Here is a 16,682-nt window from a genome sequence, read left to right as displayed (position 1 = left end):
CCAAGAGTTACCCAGGTGACACAGGAGTGGTTAGGCCTTTGGGAGCAACGTAAAAGTTTTAAGAAGTATGAATTCATCATCAGCATCAACTACTGACCAAGGAGGTCAAGGGAATGAGTCTGGAAATATTTTCTTGTTTTGGCCATTGGTCATTGGTCATATAGATAATCTTGGTGGTCAAGTTATGAGGCAACAATCTAATTGAAGTAGGTTAAATAGAAAGTCACTGAGAAATTTAATAATATTTTATAATAAAAATAATCAACTGTTTTAAATAAAATTTTCAATAAATAAGGGAGGGAGTTAAGATATCAGGATTAAAGGAAGACATTTAACTTTGGAGGTTAAGAACTTTTATTTTCTAAATGTTCAAGTATGATTCTAAGAGATTTAGTCAACAACTTCCTGAAATTCAGATATAGCTCATCCATAATAGTTCCCATTTATATAAATCCCTATGAGTTTAGTAATTTTAATCAACAGAAAGAAATGAGACCCGGCCTGGCATTTTTTCTCACCCTCACCATGGATCCCCTTCCTCAGAACTCTTAGGTCTTATTTTGCCAACAGTAAGGTCAGCATTGACCAAGAAGGGGGTCATTGTTTTAATTAACTTGATGCTTGAACATAACAATAGCATTCTGCCTGTTTTGAGATAATTCTAGGTGAGTCGTTAAGGCACTTTTCTAGTGGAATACCAGAAATCAATTAAAACGAAGGCAAAGGTCTCAATGATGACAAAAGAGACACCATCAAACCAGAAATAATATGAGATGAAATATTTATTTACCCTGGACCACTGTTCAATTCCCGTTCTCATCACTTCAAATGAGTGATGAGTTTAAAAGGATTACTCAAAGTCTTTAAAATTTACATATCAATTCTACCACTTAGTAACTGCAAAATTCTAGATAAATTATTGAATATCCCTCATCCATAAAGTTGTATACTAGTATCTACCTTGTAGAGTTGAGATGAGAATTAGGTGACATTACATAAGAAAAAGTCTTGATTATTGTATTGCATTATCTTGAAAGTTAAGCAAAAAATGTCCCTTCCCTTCCCATTGATAAAAATAACAAAATAGATATTTGAGCCCAGCTCTCAATGCATGCATTAGAATGACAGATCTACATGGGAATATGACTGGAAGATCAATGATTTTAATGCCATTAAAGTTGAAACATGTTGCACATGCCCAGATTGTTTCCATAAAATACAATCACAATAGATTCCACAACAAAACTGGTACAGACATCTTATTTTTGTTTGTTCTTCCTCAACTTTAGAGAGTATTCCATCAAGTTCACTTCTGCACACCAGGATTCGAAGACTTTCCTCATCCAGCTGCTCTCCAATGACATCATGGCAGCACTGTACATGGGCACAGTCATGCCCCTAATCTGTTCAGAGGTGCTCCAGAGTTGCAAACTTACTCTGTCCTCACCATAACTGCATGACACATTTGCTCACTTATCATCTCCCCCGCATCCACTCCATCAAAGATATGCTCGTGCAAGTAGGGACTTTGCAGTGTTCTCTGCTGTACCACAAGGTATGTGGACGGAATCAAAAATGAAATGAGAAACTCTGTAAAGAACACAGAACTCTTGTAATGTCTTCCCCATTTGAGAAATCAGGAATACAAAGCAGAGAGGATTCATAAATTGCCTAAAGCCTAGACTTGAGCCACCTGGCTCCTATTCTAGTGCTTTTCAAAGCTTTAGACTCTCTTCTACCTGAAGAAGGTATTGGGCAGGGCACAATGCGTCAGCACCTCCATGCAAGGCCACCAGCTGGAAGAAACATAGCCTGCTCTGCGGGTGCTGCCTTTAGGCTGGAGAGCACATCAGGGCTTCTTTGGAAGCTTGTGCCACCCCTAGTGATCACCTTTACCAAGAATGTGCTGGAAGCTAGGGGTGGTTTCTCCTGCCACAGAGAGGAAAGCCAAAGGCTCAGGATGAAGCCTGGAGAGACTAAATTTCCAAAGGCATAATGAGTGTCTTCTCCTCCATACCCCCTCCCCACCACTATGAAGTATTGCAACTGGCCCTGTCAGCTTGGTATTTGAAAAGAATGGGTCAGGCAATGGGGCTGAATCAATCACAGCAATTTGAAATGTCACTTTGTTCTCCTATTGTGTTTGAATTTCTTCCATGTTACAATAGATCTTCTCTCCATGCCCAAACTCAGTTGAATCCCTCTTTTTGTATTGTTAGAGAAGCTTGGAATAAGGTTTCAGGTGCACTAATATTTGGACCACTCCCAAAAGCTTTCTCTCCACTCCTCCTAACTCTCCAGCAGTCTCTGCCTCTCTTACCCATCACCAGAAAAGGCTTCGGAGTTGTTACCAGTTTGCAAAACATCTGCTTTTACTATTTGGCATAGTGTAGGGTTGGGGTGACAGGGGATTTGATTGGTCTCCCAGGACTTATTATATTTGATACATTGCGTGTCAGACTGGGGACCCCTCCCCTCCCTTGTTCCTATACTCTGTGCAACTCTGTTGGTTTGTTGGTTTGTTGTCAGCTTTCTTTTTCCAGGGCCCAATTCTAGGACTAACTGTCCTTTTTCTGCCAGAGCCTCCTGGTCTCACACTCTCTGCCTCTAAAAAAATATGAGAAGCTGCCAGCTTCTTTGTTCTTGGTCCTCTTCTGGGCTTGAGTGGAAGAAGTTGTCCATAAAAGAAACTTCTGATTTACAGACCATCTCCCCATGTGCAATCAGGGCCAACATTCCTCAGCACCGTGGCCACATGTGTGCTTGACTGGCCAGATGTCCATCCAGACAGCAGGGGTGGTGGCTCTGGGATGCAGCATAACCAGCCACTCAGTGGCCTGGAATGCCCTTCTGCTTCCCCGCCACCCATCTGTGTCTAAGACATCCAAATGTTCCTACCCAGCCCAATACTCAACTCATCCAGGAGGCCATGCTAGCCCTCACAATTTCCTGCATCAAATCTAATCACCATGCACATCACTCATCTGGCTCCTGCCTAACTGCCTCCCACATCTCTGGCTAATCTTTTCCATGGTACACAGAAAGGACCAGCCAGGGCCTTGGAGTTAGTCACACCTGGGTCCAAAGCCCCACTGTACCTTGTATTAATAGGACTGCCATAAAAAAGTGCCACAAACTGGGAGGCATAAACAAGAGATATTTATTTTCTCACAGTTCTGGAGGCTGGATGTCCGAGATCAAGGTGTTGGCAGGGGTGGCTTCATCCTGGCCTCTCTCTCCTTGCCTTGTAGCTGTCCCCCTTCTCCATATGCCTTCATACGGTCATCCCTCTATATGTGTCTGGGTCCAAACTCCTCTTCTTGTAAAGACACGAGTCATACTAGATTAGGACCTACCTTACAACCTCATTTTAACGTAACCATCTCTATAAAGGCCCTGTACATTCTAAGGTACTGGGGATTTGGACTTCAACATGTGAATTTGGTGGGGAGACAAATTCAGCCCATGATATACCTTTGGTTAGAGCAGGGGTTTACAACCTGAGGTTAACTTTACGTCATCTATGAAATAAAGTTGAAAATCATTCCTAGGATTATAAGTACTAAACAAAATCCTGTAGGTCAAGACTCTCACACTGAATAAAATTCTAGAAGCCTAGTTTGTTTCCGACTGTCCTCATTCCACCTTGACTCCCCCACCCCACAGCAGTGGCTGTGCCTCCTCATGTCAACCAGCTAATAGATATTTGTTCCCTGATTTCAATGCAGACAAATTGAGTAGCCTGTTGATATCTGGGCACCTCCCTCTGCTCCCAGTGAAACATAAAAATGAGGTAACACAGTGCAAGGAAGGCAGGGAGCAGAGTTACTACGGGAGCCAATGCTGGATGGAGTCAGCCTTCAGGCAAGTCGCTAAAGCTCCCTCTGCCTCCATTTCTCCTCCATGGAAGAAAGTTAAGAGTAATGCACAGCAGCAGAATTGCTGCATGGATTACATGAGAAAACCGTCCTGTGGCCGGCACAGAGTCCGTCCATGAATACGGCTGTTACTATTGTTACTGTCTGGATGTGTTCAGCATTGTCCACAAAGATGGGACAAATGTATTATCTCAAATATTTATGACTTTTTTTCTAGTAAGAACATTTAAATCTACTCTCAATGATTTTCAAAATACAACACATTGTCATTCATGTTAGTCACCATGTTGTATAACAGACTTCTTGAAGTCATTCCTCACATCCAGCTGAAGTTGTTTCTTTAAATCTATCCCTACTTCACACTGGGACCTGCAAATGTTAGGCATGTTCATACTGATACTACTGATGTAGTAGCACCATTCAACAGTCCATTTTATCATTAAATGGGTCAATTTGTTTTATTTAATAAGCAAAAGTGTTTTTTGGGGTAATCCAACCAAACAAGGGACGTAGATAATGCTTTTGCCTTACAGTCAAGGTGGTGAAGGCCAGCCTACCCTGGGTGAAATTGACAACTATCTACCCATCATCATATAAAGCCTCTTCTGTGCTGCTTCTCTCATGGCCAAGCATAGACCAATAGCCCTACCCTCAGTCTCTCCCTTGGATTGAAGTCACTAAGGCCTTTGTGAAGTTTCAGTAACTGGCCTGGAACAAAGGGGAGTCTGTCAGCTATTAACTTAGCTCTAGCTGAGAGCAGGACCAGAGCAGTGGCATTCAGGATGGGTAAATTTCAGAGAGGGGAAAATTGGATTGCACCTATAAGTTAGGGAGTCCCCAAACCCACCCTCACCTTTGACACCAACTTCAAGTTCTGAGGTTCCCAAGACTTTGATCATTCATTAGAAGGACTCACAGAATTCACTGAAAACTGTACACTTAAAGTTATAGTTGATATGGTGAAAGAATGCAAATTAAAGTCAACCAAGGGATGAACACATGGGGCAGAGTCCAGGAGAGTTCCACATGCAGAGTTGTTCTCTCCCAGTGGAGCCATGAATAGCTAGGCTACTCCTGAGAACTGTGTAACAATACACACCAAGAGCTACCAACTGGGGAAGTGCACCTGTGTCTTAGTGTTCAGAGTTTTTATTTGGATTTGGTCATGAAGATATGGTTGATTATGTGACTATCAGGTACTGACCTTCAGTCTCCAGGCTTTCTGGACATCAAATTGATACTACATAGCCCAAAGTCCCCACTTTGGCCAAGACTCTCTTGTGGAAAAATAATCATATCTGTTTTACTGTCTGCGTTTGTTATAGCATTTATATCACAGATACAGGAGTCATGTCAGTATGAACATGCCTAACATTTGGAGGCCCCAGTGTGAAGCAGGGATAGATTTAAAGAAATGACTTTAACTAGGTAAGAGGAAGGACTTCAAAAGGTCTATTATACAATATTGTGACTATCATTAATGACAATACATTGTATTTTGAAAATCACTGAGCATACATTTTTTTTTTTTTTTTTGAAGTGGAGTTTTCACTCTTGTTGTCAAGGTTGGAGTGCAGTGGTACAATTTCAGCTCATTGCAACTCCGCCTCTCAGATTCAAACAATTCTCCTGCCTCAGCCTCCCAAGTAGCTGGGATTACAGGCATGCACCACCACGCCCGGCTAATTTTTTGTATTTAGTAGAGATGGGGTTTCACCATGTTGGTCAGGCTGGTCTTGAACTCCTGACCTCTGGTGATCCACCCACCTCAGCCTCCCAAATTGGTGGGATTATAGGCATGACCCACCTCACCTGGCCAAGAGTAGATTTTAAGTGTTCTTACTACAAAAACGTCACACTATGTGAGATAACACATATGTTAATTAATGCAATTGAGCCATTCCACAATGTATACATATTTCAAAACATCCTGTTGTTCAAAACAAATATATAAAATTTTTATTTTCAATTAAAATTAAATTTAAAAAAAGAAACAACTTATCTGTCTAGGAAGTCATTGCATACATTTTCGTATTTTTGTCCTGATATGATGACTTGTTCTACTACCATCTATATCTCATAATACACTTGTGCAGAACTATTGTTTTGTTTTGGTTTTAGAGACAGGATCTCTGTTGCCCAGGCTGGAGTGCAGTGGTATGATCACAGCTCACTGTAGCCTTGATCTCCTGAGCTCAAGCTCAAGTGACCCTCTCCCCTCAGCCTCCTACGTAGCTGGGACTATAGGTGCACACCACCACACTTGGCTAATTTTATTTTTCAGTTTTTCAGTTTTTGTAGGGACAGGATCTCACTATATTGCCCAGACTGGTCTCTCAAACTCCTGGATTCAAGCAGTCCTCCCATATCAGCCTCCCAAAATGCTGAGATTACAGGTGTGAGCCACCGTACCTGGCCAGAACTATTTAGTATAGCAATTAGATGATAATTAACAAAATCTAGTGTTTCCTAAGGCCAGTCATTTTCCATCAGCATTATATCCTGAGGAGGCTTTCACTTCATTTCCTGATATATTTGGTCATCAACAGCAGTACCATCATTAGACTTATTCACATAAGGGGACTGAATCTTATCCATGATGCCAGTGCTACACCATATTGAAGTATGGTTGCAGATGTAACCTGAAAAGTAAGCCAAAAGATACAGGCATATTACTAAAATCTCACTCAGTCATTATCAATTTGGTCCAGGTCATGATCACATTATATGACCAAAATGTCTCCCAGAGCAATGCCACCCACTCAGGTTTGCAGGTTTCCATTCAACATTGTCAGGTTCCCAAAAACAGGAGTGGTCTTTGCAATACATGGCTTCATCCTTTCAGGCATTTGCATGAAGCTAAAAGACAATATCATTTTTATAAAGGCACCATTGTAACATTGGAATTCCCTTGTTTCATAACCCATCTGTTCATTCATTTACCCTTAGCTACTATTCTTCCTTCTATCCATTTATCATTGTTTTTCATTTTGTTTTGTTTTGTTTTGTTTTTAAAATAGGATGGGGTCTCTCTGAGACTTGCCCAGGCTAGTCTCAAACTCCTGGATTCAAGGGATCCTGCCACTTCAGCCTCTCAAAGTGCCGGGATTACAGGCATGAGCCACTGCACCCAGCCTACCATTGTTTTTTTTCCAAACTTTTCTACCTTTAGAAGGGCTGTTAGTTTTGGCACTGTTCAGATACACACTGCTGATAGCAATACTGGTCTAGCAGGTGCTTCTCTCTCAATTCACTTCCGTTTAATAGGGTGAGTTTACACACATACAGAACTAGTGGGCTGTCTTGACCACTAGACAATAATATATCTGCATTCATCATCAAGACCAATTTTGCCAGATGGGCTGAAGGCACAGTCTACCCCATCAGGTGTTTGGGAATTCTGACATAAAAGTTCAAAAGTATAGTTACAGTTTCCTGCTTAGGGATTATCCCTGCCCTTGCATCCAGTTGCAGCTCTGGTTCTGTGATCACTGAATTAGGTAGAAAGAAGAGTTAAAGTTGTGCAGGGAAAACAAAGTTGCAGTGATGTGAAGAAGAATTGTATGGTCATATTAGCATTGTCCTCCAACCCCTCTTCCTGGATGGAACCCCAGAAATGGTCTCTGCCAATGAGAGAGATGACACAAGTAAATACAGAATAACCAATCTTTTCTTGTTCCCCTGTTGCTGAGGTCTTAGCTGATGATAGGAAAGATGCAGCATTTGCCAGGAGTGTGTTTGTGCTGACCAGATGTTGGCCTCACCATTTGTCTTTCTATAGTTATCTCATAAGGCAGGCAAAGGCCTTCACCCCCATGGGAAGGAGAATGTCCGAGGGCAGGAAGTGGGGGGCTGTCATTCACCAGGGCAAGAAGAATTCCTTAGGGAGAAAATGGGGCCTGAGTGGGGAAGAGATTCAGCCTCTTTTGATGTGGATTTTGAGTGGTCTAAATAGAGAGTTCCTAGGAGGTGAAGCTTAAGTATAGTGCAGCAGACAGAATAGCAGCCTCCCAAAGAAGTCCATGTTCTAAACCCTGAAACCTGTGAATCTGTGACCTTTTATGGCAAAAGGAACTTTGAAGATGTGATTCAGTTAAGGCTCTTGAGATGGGAAATCATCCTGACAAATCCATTTAATCAAAAGAGCCCTTTGAAGGGAAAGAAGGAGGCAGGAAAGTCAGAGTCTGAGTAGGAGATGTAACAAAGGAAGCAGAGCTCAGGGACAAAGGTTTGAAGATGTTGCACTGCTGTCTGTGAGGGTGGAGGAAGGGGCTACAAGCCAAGGAGTGCTGGCAGCTTCCAGTAGCCAGAAAAGGCAGGGAAAGTGTTCTCCCTTAGAGCCTCCAGAAGGAACACAGCCCTGCTGACCCCTTGATTTTAGGACCTCTAGCCCCCAAACTACAAGACAGTAAACTTGTATTATTTGAAACCACCACGTTTGTCAGTAATGTACTACAGTAGGAACAAGAAACTCATACCAACAACATCAGCTCGGGAAGTCAGGAAGCAAGCTCCCCTACATGACTATTTTCTTCTTTCTCTGGTCCCACGGGGTCTGTAAATAAAGAAAACAAGACCAATTTTAGGACTGCTTAACCTGGAATCCATATCCCATAGAAAAGATTTGAGGAATCCTCATACCCCATGAAATTGTAAAATTTTACATGGCCAGTTTTGGTGAGAGATGGTCCAGGAATCCATGAGTCCTGAAAGGTTAAGAACTACTCATCTTAAGAAAGAAAAATCCAAGCCGAAAAACAGCCCCCCAGTCAATATGGAGAAGTGATGTCGGGAGTCAGATGAAAGAGAATATAGAATCTCTACACTCCAGGAGCAAGGTGAAGGAAAGATCCGGATGACCGGGTAAGCCTCAGGTTGGTGACGAGGCTGAGAGTCATGGCAAAGGTGGCCTGCTCCTCTTTGGGTGTTGAGGATATGATCCTGGTTTAACAGAGATTCATAAACAAAAATAAACAGAAATTCAGCGTCAGCCACCCTGAAAAAGGAGAATTTGCCTAATGCACCCCACTGTGCAGAATAATAGACACCCCAGCATTTGCAGGAAACATAGAGAAGTGGCTTATGGTCTTTGGTTCGTCTTTCACTCTTGTCCTATCCCAAGGCAGGTCTCTGGGCTGGATCCAGGGAGGCAGGACATTTGTGCTGAGAAGTCATCCCAAGGAAGCCCTGCCAGCCATGGTTTCCCTAATCCCATTAGGACCACACCTTCAGGGATGGGGGCCAGGTCAGAGTCAGTGTAGAGCAAGTTACTGCTGTTAAAAACGGAGGCTCCCAAAAAGTTCCTGGCCATGAAAAGAAGGTCTTTTTCTTTGCTCATTAACTGCTAAATTATCATTTCATGACCAAAGAGTAAACAAACCAAAACCACATGTCCCTTTGTAATTCAAACGAATAGAGTATTCCAGATTAGAGAAAATCATGCCTGAAGATAGAGAGATCTAAAATCCAGTGTGAAAAACTTCTAGTGATACCTAGTGGATCCCAGGATTCAGTGGAAAGGTCACTTCACTGGGTGTCTCTGTCTAGCACATACCCAGGCAATCTTGAAAAAGATGAAGATAGGTCACCCAGGGAAGTGACCACATTAGAATCTTCTAATGTAGCAATCTCAGGACCCCCAGGAGTGCATGTGTTGAGGGGAGAGGGGAGAGTGGCAAGTGCCACTGGCATTATTCAACCTAGGCTACTTGGACAGTTGTTAATGCATGACCCTGACTCCATGGTTGTGTTAAACACATTCACAAAATGTCACTTAGAATGGTTCTAAAACAAAGACAAGTGAAGTATGTGTGAGTGAAGGGAGTGGGGAAAAAATGACGTGAAATATGTGAGAGGGGAGTGCGTGTCTCAGCCGCAGGAGTAAAAATGTGTTTTCTCCATTAAAAAATAGTGTTTCCATAAAGTCACAAAAATGTTAGCTTGGAAATCTTGTCCAATGGACTCACTTTATGGGTTGGTGAGGACTCCTAAGTGCAAAGAGAAGAAGGGCTCTCTTAGGTTGTCAAGGGAATGTGTTACTAGCCCAGCACTGGCTTTCTCACCCCAGGGCATTTGCACTGGCTGTTCTTGCTACGTTGACTACTCTTCTGCAGCTATTCTCATACCCCATTCTCTTATTTCATTCAGGTCTCGGCTCACAGGTCCACTTATCAGAAAGGCCCTCCCTGACTACCCCTTCTAACACAGACAAGGGCAGTGAACAGTGTCTTGCAGGCAGTAGGCACTCAATTCATGTCTGCTGAAAGTGATTGACCAGCTAATGATGACTCACTGAGGCACCTTTCCAGGATACATGAGAGTTGGAAACTCTAGCATCTTAACTTGACATCACCATGTGATAATATCTGCAAGACATCAAGATGGGAAGACACTGGCCTATATTCAAGGTCTATACATCTAGTGATACAAGCATTGCAGACAGGAAACCAAGTTAACACAGCCTTACCCACTACACAAGCAAGATTCTGTAGGGGTGATAGAAGACAATGCAATTATGGGATAGTTGGTACAGATGGGAAATTCTGTAAGTTCAGAGAGAGAGAACAATGTGTGAGACAGGCAGGCTGGTTGATTCCCTGTTTTAAAATAATCTGCAGGAAAAGGATCAAAGTCCTTCACTCAAGCTCTAGCTTTTATCTAACTCTCAGCCAATCAGTAACGAGAGACCCAAGAAGCTGTTAACTGTAAGCTCCTATTTCAGGCAGCTAGAGACTTTTCTGGAACACCACATACCAGTTAGACTTCAACTCTAACCTAAAGTTACCTCTTCCTCATTTTAATGCTAAAATTCACACCCAGGGCTGGAGATTTACAGTGCTAATGCTACACGCAATGTATGAAGCAGCATGTTGAGCCACCGTGCAAGCATTAGAAAACTTTCTTCTACATATGCCCTGATGCATTTTTTTCCTATGAAGAGACCCTATAAAACTAATCCATACACACACTACCCTTGGGGAGCAACCCACTCATTTTTCCTCTCTCAATGCTAGCTCCCTTGTGCACAAGCTGGGATAAACTTAAACTGACCTTTGCTGCTATGTTTGGTGATATCTCTTGATTTCTCTCCTGGGAGACTGCCAGAACTCCAGGCACCAGTGACATGTGGACAAGAAGAGTCCTTTCCATGTGAGCTAAGCACTGAAAGAAAAAAATAACGAACTAGTCACATAGGTACCTAACCCAGGGTAAGGTATGGGCCAGTCGGCACCTGCTCAGAGCACCCATTTATAAAGAACTCTAAACAATCACTGGAATAAGTTGGAAGTATGGTGCCGTTAATTTTAATTCTTTAAACATGGCAAAATTTCCATTGGCTTCCACTCCTTTTCGGTGGCTAAAAAAGCTCTGTTTTTTCATTTGAATATGTAACAGGAAAATAATTATTTACAGTCTTCCTCCACTTTCTATGACTCTTAGAAAAACTTTTTTTTCTCATTCAGTCTGTTAATAAGCATTTACTAAGTGTCTTTTCTACACTCCAGGACATTTTTCTAGATCCTGGAATTACACCTTGAACAAGAGAGCTAGAGCTTCACCTTCCGGGCTATGTTCTCACCACCAGTGGTTCACAAGGAGCAAAGAGTCCACTGAAGGCTTTAGTGGGTACTTCTGTGAGCATGCGTCCCAAGGATCTACCCTTGGCCTTCAGGGACTCAAGATTTTTGCGTTTGGATCTATGCATATTACACTTTAGTTAAATGTTTATATAAAAAATAGATTATAAGGGAAAAAAGTTAATGTTCCTTAATTGTCCCCAAAAAGGGCTGGGGTGCAGATATCCCAGGGTGTGCTCAAGGTGACAGCAGTCTATTTAAAAAGACATTTGCTAGAGGTTGGCATTAGGGGAAGCTGGGAAGGTTATATATAGAACTCTTTGTACTATGTTTGCAACTTTGCTATAAATCTAAAATTGTTTATTTTTTAAGACATTTGCTAAAAATCGTACATGGAAAAATGCAACTGCAGATGAATTGCCTTGCCCACTTAGAAGACATCCTCTTTAAATACTTTATTAGCACTTATTCATTCAATTATTTAACACTTAAACAACTAATGTTCTGCTTATAAACATTCCATGTAAATAGATCACACCACTGGAAGGTGGGAAGAAAATATTAGAACTATCTGTGTTAATTTTTTTCCCAAACATATTCATTTCTTTTGTGTGTGTTTCATGATGTACGTAACATCTTAGTATAATAGTTCAAATATATCATTTATATACAAATAAATACACACATTAGAAGGATACACTCCCAAACTTTCTGGTAGAAGTACTTAATTAAAATAATCAGGAGACCACTGAAAATGTTATTAACTGCATAGCATCCCAAATATTTGTCTGCTATCTTTCCACTTTTCCTTAAGGGAAGGAATCCCGGTTTTTCATAGGATGACGCACATAGTAAGTATTTGGTTGTATTTATAGAAAGCCTGTACTCTGTATCCTCCTGGCTACCTTTGTGTTTTGAGAGCAAAGGAAGTGCAGTCAACCTGGGGATCAAGTACAGAAACTAACTCATCCCAGGTATTTAGAAAGCCCATCTCCTCTTTTATAATCACTTTCTATTGCCTTTTATTTTTCCTTTTTTAAATTTTAATTGCCATGGTTTGTATGTGTTTTCTGCGTTAAGCTGCCTCAAATCCTTTTTTGGAGGAGACAGAGCATAAATCATAAATAGTTACAGGAACATTCTATGAAAAAGCACTAGCTAAACAACTGGAAAGGATAAAGGCAATTGCAAGAGGATTGCTCAACCTATTTAGCAGAAGTAGTCCTTTTAAGCACTTTATAAGCAAGCATTTACATTTTAAACAATTAATGTTCTAATTACTAACATTCTATTCACATAAAGCCAATTCCTTTTGGCAATGATTTGTTAGCCTAATACATAACCATTTATGTTTGAACTGAATGCGACAGCAGGTCTTCACAAAAACACTGACAGTGTGCACTATAGTATGAGACAGTATATGCCTTTGCAGGACCCAAAACACTGCCCTGCTCAGGGCTGGTGCTTGACAAATATGCAAATGATAGACCTTGAGAAGGAAAGGGCTCTTTATGGAATTTATTCAGAATGCCACATTTTGTAAGTCAAGAAATGTAGACATATAGAGAGGAAGAATCCCACCTAATATTATCCAATAAATGAATGACAAAATTTGATCTAAAATCTGGGTTTTCAGCTCCTTGTCTAGTGCTCTTGTAACATCAAACTCTCTTTCAGTCGTTGAATTGGATTTAATTTAATTTAACCCTTTTGGTAGTTTTCATTGTCTGTAAAGGTAATTAACCCAAATTACTACAGCTTTAGAGGGATTATGATGATTTCATCTTTGTTCATTATTCTGGGGCAAGGACATCCTGTCCATGTGGAGAAAGTGCCCATTCTCTATACTCACCCAGTTTCTGATAGCTCCCTGACATTTGGAATGGGGAGAAGTTACAAAAATCTTACCCCCATCATGGGAAACTCTGGCCAAACTGAGCATCATCCTGGGAGCCAACTTCTTCATCCAATTGTCTGTGAAGAAATCAACAACTACTGTTTTTCTGAGACCCGTCATGCTACTGCTGCTCCTCCTCACCCACCACCAAGACAGACTCTATGATGAGAAAGCCCAGGTGACAACTGGTAATAATGCAACAATGGGCCTTCATCTCATCAAGGGTGGCTCCAGGAAAAATAATTACAAGCAGGGATGCTCTCCAAAACCCACAGATGGCTCCACCAGCTCTTTCCCCAGAGTTAAAGACAGACCTGACAAACACTATCAACCTCAAGGATATCAAAAGTGGAGAGAACAGGAGAAAAGGGGAGAAGATGAAGACATCGCTAGCTGGACCAAAAGAGACTTGGAGGCAGTGAGCGGCAGGAGGGGGGACTCTTGAGGGAAACAACATCGCATCTGACATCATCCAGGCAAGGCAAGCAGAGAAACAGCTGAGCTAGCAAAACAAGCTCCCAGCAGGCTCTAGAGACAGTACTGCAGCACAAAATAATCCTGCAATAATCGTTCTGCAGCACAGGCAATTCCAGCAAAGCAGGGGTGGGATCCCAGTCAAATAAAATATTTCTTAAGACAAAGTAAAGCCGTATGGAGACATTTACTTTCATTCTTTTATCTGGATGGGTCCTACCCTCATTCAAATGATCTCAGAATAATTAATAGTAGTCAGTAAAGATAGGGAGACCTGAGTTCTGAGTCTACCACTGGCTACTCATCTAAATGCCAGGCACTCATTCCAAGTCTTTAGACCAGTTATTCTTATTTATTTAAAAAAAAAAAAAAGAGTTGGGTCAAATCTACAGTTTTCAAATTTAAGCATGAAATCTTTTTTTATAATTACTACATAACATTTTACATGGAAGGTCATGATTAAGCAGATCACACGAGAGCCTTCAAGTGGAAATGGAAGTGGAAAGTATAGAGCTTGGCTCAGAGGTCCACCCATCATCACCACGCTCCTGAGGCCCCTCCTTAGACCCCAGTCCTTAGGGGGTTTGAAGCTACTGGACTAGAAGCTCAGAAATGTTTTCCAGCTGTCTGGCTCTGTGACACCATGTCCCTGAGAACCTGCGGATATTGGATGATAGTAAGACCACTGTGAGCTACATGAGGTGGACTTTGAAGAATAAGCCAAGATGGGGTAACAAAATGAGAGAGGAGGAAGTGTCCTAGGCAAGCAGCAAAAACATCAGGAAGCAGCAGAAGTGGCTCTCCAGCTTGAGTAGAGCATTTGGGCAGCTACTATAGACTCAACAGTGCAGAGTGAGTGTGGGGTCAGTGCTTCCCAGGAATGTTTGCAGTGGGACCCTACTTCCACTAAACCCGACCCCAGCCTATGGGAAATGCTTTCTTACGAAGTCACAGGGAACAGCTTGGCCAACAGCGAGATAGCTCCTTCCACCTCAGGTGTGCATGGAAGCCATAGCCTGCCCACCTTCTCATCTGAGAGAGAAATGGGGCACCCATGAAGGTCTGGTGCTGCCTTTGTATCAAGGTTACACAAATGGCTGTTCCCATTTAAAAATCATACCAGCTTCCTGAAATAGGAGCTGTGGCTCCTTTTCTTGGAGAACTTCCAGTTTGTCTAGAGAAAACAGACATATATTTCTGGCAAGAGAAAATCACAGAATGAACTGTATAATAACGTCTCACATATGTGATAGAGTTTGCAGGTGATGTGGATGTGTCCTTGGGAAATTGGCAGAACAATATGAATTGTGAGGAACAGGGGTACAACTACCACCTGATTGTCTTCATGGTAACATACAAGAAGAAATATGTTAGAAAATAGATTCTTGAAAAGAAAGGTGTAAATGCACAGGGGATGTCCCAGGAGCTCACTGCTCTGGATAGTACAACAGGATTACCCTTAATACTGATGAGTCATCTTGCATTTTACAAGAGCCTGGTGGTAGAATGTCTTCCAAGATGGCCACCAGCAATCCTGCCATCCCAGTATGCATCATAGCACTCCTCCAATCCAGACACAGAGTTTATCTCTTTTCTCTTTGAATCTGTGCTGGCTCTGCAACTTGGTTTAACCAGCAAAACGTGGTGAAGGTGATACAGCCAGTTCTGGGTCTAGCCCTTAGGAGATCTGGAAGCTTCTGGCTCATCACTTAGAAGTCAACCACTTGGGCTAAACTATTGATTCATGAGAACCCACACGGAGAGAGATAGTCCTCTCTACATGGAGAACTAAGCTACTTCAGGTGACAGTCAACACCAGGTGTTCAGACATTTGGATGAGATAATCTCAGATATTTCAGCCCCAGCAGAGCACCTAGGCGAGCTCCCCATTGAATGTAATTATATGAGTAATCCTGGCCAACACCACATGGAATAGAAACATCACTCAACTGAGTCCAATCTACACACAGAATTGTGAAGAATGATAAAGTATTGTTGTTTTGAGTCATGAAGTGTTTGGGTGACTTGTTACACAGTAGTAGACTACTGTAGATAACTGATACACTTGTACTAAATGATAAGAGGCTGTATTTAAGAAAGAAAGGATACAGTCCCTACTCTCCAAGGCCAAGGTACTGAACTGGAAATCCATGGGCTTTTGGGGACTCCGAGGATAGACTTCAGGGAGTCCACAGCTGTCTCTGAAACTGCATGCAGAATTGTAAGTTCCTGTGCATATGTTCATTTTTCTAGGGAATGAAATCACAAAATTAATCAGATCCTCTCACCTCACGAGTTCCCAAGCTAGTTGGCCCCTGTAAGGAGCAAAGAAGACAATATCGCCTCACTGTGACTCCAAATATTGTTTCATCTGATTTAACATATTCACACTTTTTTCAAGTATAGAACAAGTTTTTCAAAGGAACCAAACCTTCATTCATAAAACAGATAAAAGTGAAGCTGCTCCAAGTGAAGTAAAGGCTTAGATCCCACCCAATGCTACTTTACCATCATCTCCCACGGAGGCCCCCAAGACACTCCTGAAGTTAAAAGCCACTTGTAGTGGGAGTGATTTTTCTCACTTTACCTTTTCCAGAATACCAAGTAAATGGAACTGTACGGTGCATAGCCTTTTGAGTGTGGCTTCTTTCACTTAGCACCATGCTGCTAAGGTTCATCCATGTTGTTCCATCTATCAGTGGCTCCTTACTTCCTATTACTGCATCATAATCCATCCTTTGGACAAGAATGTCTTTATCCACTTACCTGTTAACGAACATTTGGGTTGTTTGCTCATAAGTTTTAAGTACTGAAAGAAGTTTCCAGGGAAATTTGATAACTTCCTTTCCTGAGCTT

The 16,682-nt window shown here is 41.8% G+C and overlaps 1 long non-coding RNA gene across 1 annotated transcript; it reads right to left on the bottom strand.

Moving 5' to 3' along the window:
• Positions 1 to 8,722: 8,722 nt before the first annotated feature.
• Positions 8,723 to 13,470, bottom strand: LOC139356960 (uncharacterized). Its single transcript, XR_011609513.1, has 3 exons — positions 13,364 to 13,470; positions 10,929 to 11,039; positions 8,723 to 8,819 (listed from the first exon to the last, which is right to left on the bottom strand). It is a non-coding gene; the product is annotated as an uncharacterized lncRNA (long non-coding RNA).
• Positions 13,471 to 16,682: the final 3,212 nt, after the last annotated feature.

The sequence above is a fragment of the Macaca nemestrina genome, chromosome 11, assembly GCF_043159975.1.
Source record: "Macaca nemestrina isolate mMacNem1 chromosome 11, mMacNem.hap1, whole genome shotgun sequence".
In the NCBI taxonomy this organism is placed as follows: Eukaryota; Metazoa; Chordata; class Mammalia; order Primates; family Cercopithecidae; genus Macaca; species Macaca nemestrina.
This window is presented reverse-complemented; position numbering and strand designations above follow the sequence as displayed.